An 8,514-nucleotide genomic window follows, 5' to 3' on the forward strand; every position below is an offset into this window, starting at 1 on the left:
CTGCCCGCCTGCCGCCCCGCGCCGCCTCGCCGCGCGGCTCGCGCTGGGCCCGGCCCTCGCCCCCGGCCCCGCCCGGCCCGGGAAAGTTTCTCTTTCCTCTCCAGAAACGAGAACGGGGGCTGCCTGGAAGCCCGCAGCATTCCAGGTTGTGTTGACTCAACGGCAAAAGGCAGGATCTGTGTCACCCGAAGTAGGCGATGGTGGTTTGTAAAAGTAGCTTATAAACCTGGAGCAAGCCCCCTCCTGCAAGCAGTCTTGGTGGTGGAAATTCTTTGTGGTTTCCAAACCCGTCCTGGGGTTGAAGGAGCATTTCATTGGGAGCAGTTTATGCCTTAGCGATCTACTGTTTGGATTAGGCAAGTACAAAGAGTCAGTTATTCGGGATAGCCAGGGTGGGAGAGCTATGGTTCTGGTGTCCTCGTTGTGGCTTAGGCTACGCAGAAGTTGTTTTTGCTAGCGGCGGACACTTGGGAGCCCATTGAAAAACCCACTCCCCACCTGCCAAAGGAACGGTGCAGGTCCTGGCTCTCCCCCGAACTAACTGAGGCCCTCTAAGGCTTCAATTGTGACATTCAGCAGCAAGAGGGGAGGGGCGACCAGAGACCCGAAAGAGAAACTATTCTGCCTAGCATTTATTAACCCAGATGAAGCTCCCTCACAGGGAATGAGCATACCCCAACATCACTGGAACTTCATGAAGCTCCGAAGAAAAACTAGAACCTACTGACTGCAAATCTACTATGGGTATTAGACACATTCAAATATGTCTGCTCACTTAATCCTCACATTATACCTGTGAGATAGGTCTTATCCCAATCTTTGGTGGTCCTTCCTGTACTATCTTTGCATCTTTGAACAGTTTCATTGGTTTGTCTTTTAATCAATGAGACAGTTGTCTTCCTTTGGGGGACATCTGGGAACGCTAAAGAGAAGTCTCCAAAACAAGCCTCATCAATTACAGAATACCTTACATCCTGTGGTTCTCAATTAAGGGGCATGATTTTTCATGTACATTTCAGTTCTGTATTTCCATTTGATGATAATCTTTTTTTTTAAATTTATTTATTGGAGAGTGAGAGAGTGAGCACGAGCAGGGAGAGGGGCAGAGGGAGAGGGAGAAGCAGACTCCCCGCTCAGTGGGGAGCCAGACAGATGTGGAGCTCCATCCCAGGACACCGAGATCATGACCCTAGCCTAAGGCAGATGCTTTACCGACTGAGCCACCCAGGGGCCCCAGTGATAATCGTTTAAAAAGTAACTTGCAAGTTTTTAAGATAAAAGTTCCCAGTGTAACCCATACATTGAACAGGCACCATCTTTAGGATATAACCAAAATGCAATTTTATTTTTGTCTCTTTCTGTCCCCAAACTGAAATCTGTTCAGTTTTTCCCCCTGCCACTGGGTGAAAACTTGGGCAGTAATGGAAAGCCCTATGAGCACTTTAAATAATAAAGCGCAGTGCAGGACAATATGCTTTTCAACAATCAATCTTCATTTCTAAATAGTTCTGCCCCTTCATCCCAGCTGGAGCATGATTTCAGGCTAGGAACGCTGGTGGGCTTCTTCCCACTCTGTGTTCAGTGACATCACATGGGTAGCCTGTAGCCTGGGATGGCCATGCTGGGAGTGTTACCACCACAGGAATAGGCAAATGCTGCAAGGCATGGCTTTTTACCTCGGGAGCTGGTGTGCTGCTTAAAAAACAGTGGTGCACTGGTTCAATATTTACCCACAGAACACCGGGCCAAGGTCTACTGTCAAGGGAACGGGGTGTGATCCACTTCTTATTTCACTTTCTTTGGCCTTCTTCCTTTTGAGACTCCAAGGCCCTCCAAGATTGGAGTGTAGGGAGGGCAAGAGAATGGAGAAGTGAAAGTTCCTACTGGCCTGGTACTATATCAAAAGTTGGCTTCCTGCCTTCTGGGCCTGAATGTGTTCTAAAGCTGACTCTCTTTCTCAGTGGTTCTCTGTGGCTTCACCCGAGGCTTCCGTGCTTGGGGTCCTTAGACAGTGTTCCAACCAGGAGGCCAGCTGTGTTCTCCCAGTGTGGGTCTTTCACCACTGGTCCCAGGATCACCAGTGGCAGAGTTTATCTGCAGATTCCCATCCCCACCCAGAACTTCAACACGAGAATTTCTGGGAGCGGGGGCCTGGGAGACTGAATTTTAACAAGGCCCCCACCCCCCGCAATGATTCTAATGCCACTAGAGTTTGAGAAACACTGAATGACATAACTGTAAGTTCCCTAAAACTGTAAGTCTCTAAAAGACGATGATCCCTAAAAGTCCATCATTTCCCTTTCCTGCTCAAAAACCTGAAAAAAAAAAAAAAAAAGGCTTGTAGTTGCCTACTGAGTATGTGAAAAGTGAAATGAAATGGGGTCACTTATGTCAAGGGGCTTTAAAATGGAGCCAGGAGGCCATTAAGGAGATGAGCTTTATGCACATCCTAATTGGTGGAACCACACACTTTTGAACTGAGCCAAACTGCAAATATTCCAAGGGCTGAGCCCCAACACCCGCAAAACTTGCTACCATAAGAGAATTTGTTTAGTGATAAACTTAGCAACCAATTATATTCTGTTAAGACTAGCTTTCTGCCACCAACACCAATCAAAAATTCTTTATGAACAATGCATACAAGCACTCCATTTTTGCCTTAAAAATCCCCGATTTTTGCCCCCTAGTGGGACACAATTTGGGTTGTTACCCAAGTCTGTGTACCCTGAATTGCAATTCTTTGATCCCAAATAAAACACTCTTGCTTAATTGTTGCCTCCTGACAATTTTAGATTGACAGGTAAAAATCTAAATTCCCTGGCCAAGCCTTCCATGCTTTCCATAATCCAGCCGTCCCATACCCTGCTAATATTATCCTCCCGTGCCCCTCTTCAGAGACCACATTCCAAATCACCCTCTATGCTCCATCCCGCTTGTCCCACATGCTTTTCCGCCCTGATCCCTTTGCTCTGTGTACTGCCCTCCCCACTCTTCTTTCCACATCTGACCCCAACTCCAAGGCCAGCTCACCCCCATGAAGCCACCTTGGGTCCTCCTGGTCACAAGTCACTCCCGTTTCCTCTGCATCCCGAAGCACAGGCCTTTAAAAAGTGGTGACATGGGCTAAAATGCCTTGCCATCCTTATTATTTGAGTTATTTAATAGGAAAGTCCATGAATAAAAATTGGACTCCATAATCCCCCTGGGAACCCAGTCCTGCACTCAATCATTCTACCAAATAGTCCTTCCTTTTAACCAACTTAAATACTTCCTCCTGTACTTCTATGTGAAAGCTGCCCCCTTTTAACCACCAGCATGAACAAAATGTTCCTGGGAGGAGGAAAAAAAAAAAACAACACAAATTTTTGAAGTTTAGCCAGACCAGTAAGTGAGCTGCATTTCTTTAGTTCTGCACACACACAAAAAAAGCCTCCTTGTTGACACAAGGAACAGCTATTCCTGTTCCCATGCATCTAAGGCCGCCTCATTTGATACTGGGAAAAAGCCCCAAACATATTGTACTTGCTGGGCATCTATATTAGCCAAAGCACTGGGTGCGATTCAGGTCCCCCGCCTGCCAGTCATTTAGGAGTTGGGATGGTTTCTATTTCAGTGGGCCCAGAAGTCACCCTTTCTAAGGGCACTGAAAATACGAGTCCAGAATTAAATTCTGCTCTCCCAGGGAGAGCTCTGGCCAGCACAGACCCAGCCTATGGCACGAAGTTAACCTCCAAGCTCTTTTGGGTAACAGCACCTGCCCCTGCTGACCAGTTGGGGTGAGTTAATCTTCATGGCCTAACACTAGGTTCAGTTTCTAAAATTGGATCTGAGCTCAGGAGGCCCCTGGGATGACAGAGTTTCCTCAGGGCTAGTTTAAATTATATAACTCTGCCCCTTCACTTCTACCCCAAATCTAGCAACTCCTACTCATCCTATGACTCAGGGCAAATACCCTTGAACTCCTGAAAATGGGTTAGGTGCTGTTCTGTGCATGCACCCCACTAAATCATGAGGCTGGACGAACTCACTGCTTCCCTCTCTGTGGTGGTCTCTAAACTCCTGATGGCAGAGTCCGGTTCTTATTCTGTCATATTCCCAGCTTCTAGCACAGTGCTTGGCACACAGAACCATTTACTGAATGAATCAGTCTCCTAAAATATCTTTGTTTCTTTGGGGACCCTCGTATGAAGGTTACTTTTTTCCTCAAATCAACAAATAACAGGAAGAAACTAGTCTTCTGTCAGGAACAAATAATCTCTACAACATGGTTATCTTTCCTGATACTCAGTCAGTGTTGGAGTGGTTGCTTACTTGATTCATTTATTCATTCGGGAATCAGTGAGTCCCAGAGGAATTGTCTTGGTTTTCACGTGGCACGTCAATGGCAAGGCGACTAAAGGTCTCAAGGGGACCATAATTTCAACATCTGAGCAACTACAGCATAGAACAAGAAACCACATCGCTGTCTGCTAATATCCTTCCCCACCTCACAGATACTCTCTTTTTCTCCTAATACCTTCCTTTCATCTGCTCTGCTCACAGAAGACAGGGAGAGCCTTGGCAGACCGTCCTCATACTCCCCTGGATGTGTCCTCCTACCAGGGACTAGCCCTGGGACAGAGAGGGAGCTTTTCTCATTTTTCTGGAGAACCACACTCCACAGAGTGGTACGAGTCCAGGTACTCCGTGGCCTGGCATCTAGAAAATGTGCCCAGCATTATGGCCCTCTGAGACCTTCAATGAGTTTACTTTGCCACTTAAGTGCCAGGTGGAAATCAAGGTGGATGGGAGGTTAAAACTATTTCTGGTTCATTTCTGAACTTCCCACCAGCAGTTCTGAGTTGAGTGAGCTTTCTAAACTCATTTTCTTCTTTCCATGTGAGATAATCTGTCTCAATTACCATCAGTAGATCCACAGCCAGGAATTATGTCAAGTTCAATGTTCGTCATGGCGCCCAGTATATATCTGACGGTGCTTGATATAAAAATAATAGCTATCATATATAGGATTCACTATGTGCCAGATCATTCTAAACACTTTAATACACTAACAATTTAATTCTCACAACGACTCGCTGAGATAGGTACTAATATTATTCCCATTTTACAGATTAGAAAACTGAAACACAGGAAGGCTAAGTGACTTGCTAAAAGTTTTACAACTTATAAACAGTAGAAGCAGAATTCAAGAATTCCAGAATCTAAACTCTTTTTTTTAATGATTTTATTTATTTATTCATGAAAGAGAGAGAGAGAGGCAGGGGCCGAGGGAGAAGCAAGCTCCCTGCTGAGCAGGGAGCCCGATGTGGAGCTCGATGCCAGGACCCCAGGATCACGACCTAAGCGGAAGGCACACACTTAACCGACTGAGCCACCCAGGTGGCTGAACTCTTAATATCAAACTGACTCTACTATTATACATAGTGCATAGAATAGGGGGCTGGCATTGGCAATAATAATAATGATGACAATGCCTTCAGCAACAGTGACAACATACATCCTGAGGCCTGATGGCATCTTCGGGGGAGAGAAAAGATGTTATGGGCTCTTCTTAAACCAATGAAAATAAACATTTCATGATCTAAGGCTTCACAGATGCTGACGTTGGCACAGGGACAATACCCCTGGTCCCTGCTCTCTCATCATCATCTTCCCGTTTTCAGACATACCACCTTCACAATTATCCAAAAACAAATTAATGTTTTTCCTCTCTCACAGTCCAGGATGAGAAATTTCCCCAAACCTCTATTCAGAATTATTGTTCACTGTTGATTAATTGGTTGATTCATGCAATCAACAACCTAGACACAAAGATTCATGAGGCATAAAACATTCTGTCCTTCTGAAGCCACAACCTACTTGACATCTGCGCATGGATGACTAAGGAGCATCACAAACCTAACATGTTTTAAAAAACTGAGCTCGTGAGCATCCATCACTCCCACTCCCCGCAACCTTCTACCTTCTTCCCCGTTTCTGTTAATGGCAGCAACAACCTCCCAGTTGCTCTAGCCAAAAATCCTGGAATCACCCTTGATTCCATTCTCTCGCTCTTTTTCTCCATCTGGTCCCTTGAGAAATCCTATTGGCTCTATCATGAAAATATATCCAGAATCTGATCACCTCTCTCCCCATCCCTCTGGCCCAAGTCCCCATCATCACTCACCTGGACCACCGTAATAGTCTCACTCCTGCTTCAGCCCACAAGCTCCCCATACCTGCAGCCTATTCTCAACCCTGCAGCCCGAGGGCTTCTTTTAAAGATTTATTTATTTATTCGAAAGACAGAGCACGATGGAGATGGAGGGGATCTCCAGCACACTCTCCATTGAGTGCAGAACCTGATGCAGAGCTCAATCTCACAACCCTGAGACCATGACCCTGAAAAATCAAGAGTTGTACGCTTAATAGGCTGAGCCACCCAGGCGCCCCTGAGGGCTTCTTTTAAAGATTTATTTATTTATTCGAAAGACAGAGCATGATGGAGGTGGAGGGGATCTCCAGCACACACCATTGGGCGCAGAACCCGATACAGGGCTTGATCTCACAACCCTGAGATCATGACCCTGAGAAATCAAGAGTCGGACACTTAACCGACTGAGCCACCCAGGCACCCCTAAGGGCTTCTTAATGCCTTTTTCGTTTTGACAGAGAGAGACACAGCAAGAGAGGGAACACAAGCAGGAGGAGTGGGAGAGGGCTTCTTTTAAAACAAATCAGGTCATGTCACTTCTCTCTTTACAACCCTCCAATGGCTTCCCATCTCACAAAGAATAGAAATCAAAATCCTGACAATGACCTACAAGGCTCTACATGGCAACAACCTCCTCCCATAAATTATCCCCTCCCCTCGGCCAAGTGCATTTGGCTCCAGCCACACCACTCACCTGTCATCTTCACATCCTCTAGGTATGCTGCCACCTCAGGACCTTTGCACTTGTGTGGGGAGGAGAGAGCTTTCCCTAGCAGAGGAATACCTTCATAACTTGCACCCTGACCCCTCTCAAATCCGTTAGAAATTATCTTCTCAGTGAGACTTTCTCTGTCCACCCTATCACAAATTTCAGTAACCTGCCTTTTCCTGCTTTACATTTTCTCATGAGCACCTACTGGCACTTGATACACTATGTATTTTATGTATTTATTTATCTTGCTCATTGTCTGCCTTTCCTACCAGAGTGCAAACACTTCTGCTATTTTGTTTTTTTTAATTCTTTTTTTTTTTTTTAAGATTTTATTTGTTTGACACAGAGAGAGAGAGAGAGAGAGAGAGACAGCAAGAGAGGGAACACAGCAGGGGGAGCGGGAGAGGGAGAAGCAGGCCTCCCGCCGAGCAGGGAGCCCGATGGGGGGCTCAATCCCAGGACCCTGGGATCATGACCTGAGCCGAAGGCAGACGCTTAACTGACTGAGCCACCCAGGCGCCCCACTTCTGCTGTTTTGATCACTGACAGATCCCCTGCTCTGAGCAAAACTTAGAATTTAGTGGGCATTCAGTAAAAACTTATTGAGCAAGTGAACGAATGAAGACAGTTACACAGAAGAGTGCATTGAAGGGCACTCTGAGTGGTCCGGACAATAACCACCATGAGAATTAAGAGGGAAAAGATCGCTTCTTGTCAGGGCAATCACAAAAATGTCAAAAAGTATGTGGAATCTGAGCTGCGCCTTTATTTTTATTTTATTTATTTATTTTTGACAGAGAGAGCACAAGTAGGCAGAGCGGCAGGCAGAGGGGAAGGGAGAAGCAGGCTTCCCCCTGAGGAGGGAGCCGGACGGGGGGCTCGATCTCAGGACCCCGGGATCAGGACCTGAGCCGAAAGCAGCCAGCCCCTTAACCGACTGAGCCACCCAGGCGCCCCTGAGCCCAGCTCAGAAACCACTGGGCAGGTACAGGTGGTGGGGAGAGCACAGCGGGGAAGAATGGAACATGAGCAAAACCCTGGGAGCAAAGACATGCAAGACGGTGTGCCTGGAAGGGAAAGTCCAGAAGAAGATAATGCCAAAAAGTTAAGCTGAGGCGGTTGAGGAAGCTTCGCATGCAAGCCAAGGCTTCCACATGGAGCCTTACTTCCCACTTGATTTGTCCACACCATATTCGTAGTTGGCTCTGCAACCACAGCGTGTCAAACACGTGCTGTGACGATAGGGCGTAAGGAGAGTAGATGTCAGGATTTCTTCTCAGTCAGATAGTCATATTTACTGCACCATTCGCGGAACCTGTGTTACGTGTTAACTTACTGTTCCCAAGCACAGAAAAGCAGCTTCAACCCAGACATCTGGAGGCTGGAACTAGGGCTTTTAGCAATGCACATACTGAAGTTATAAAAAGAAAACTCAAGAACAAATTGGAATTCTTCTTCCAGTCGCTATATTATGATTTTCCTGTACTACCATTAGGCATATACGGCTGAGACTCAGCAAATTAGAAAGCAGGCTAAGTAAGTATTGCCCCAAATCTTGAAGCAAATGTGATTTTCAGAGGGGGCATTCAGTAGAACATATAATTAACTT

This window comes from Phoca vitulina, unplaced genomic scaffold (assembly GCF_004348235.1).
Source record: "Phoca vitulina isolate PV1807 unplaced genomic scaffold, GSC_HSeal_1.0 scaffold5, whole genome shotgun sequence".
NCBI lineage: Eukaryota > Metazoa > Chordata > Mammalia > Carnivora > Phocidae > Phoca > Phoca vitulina.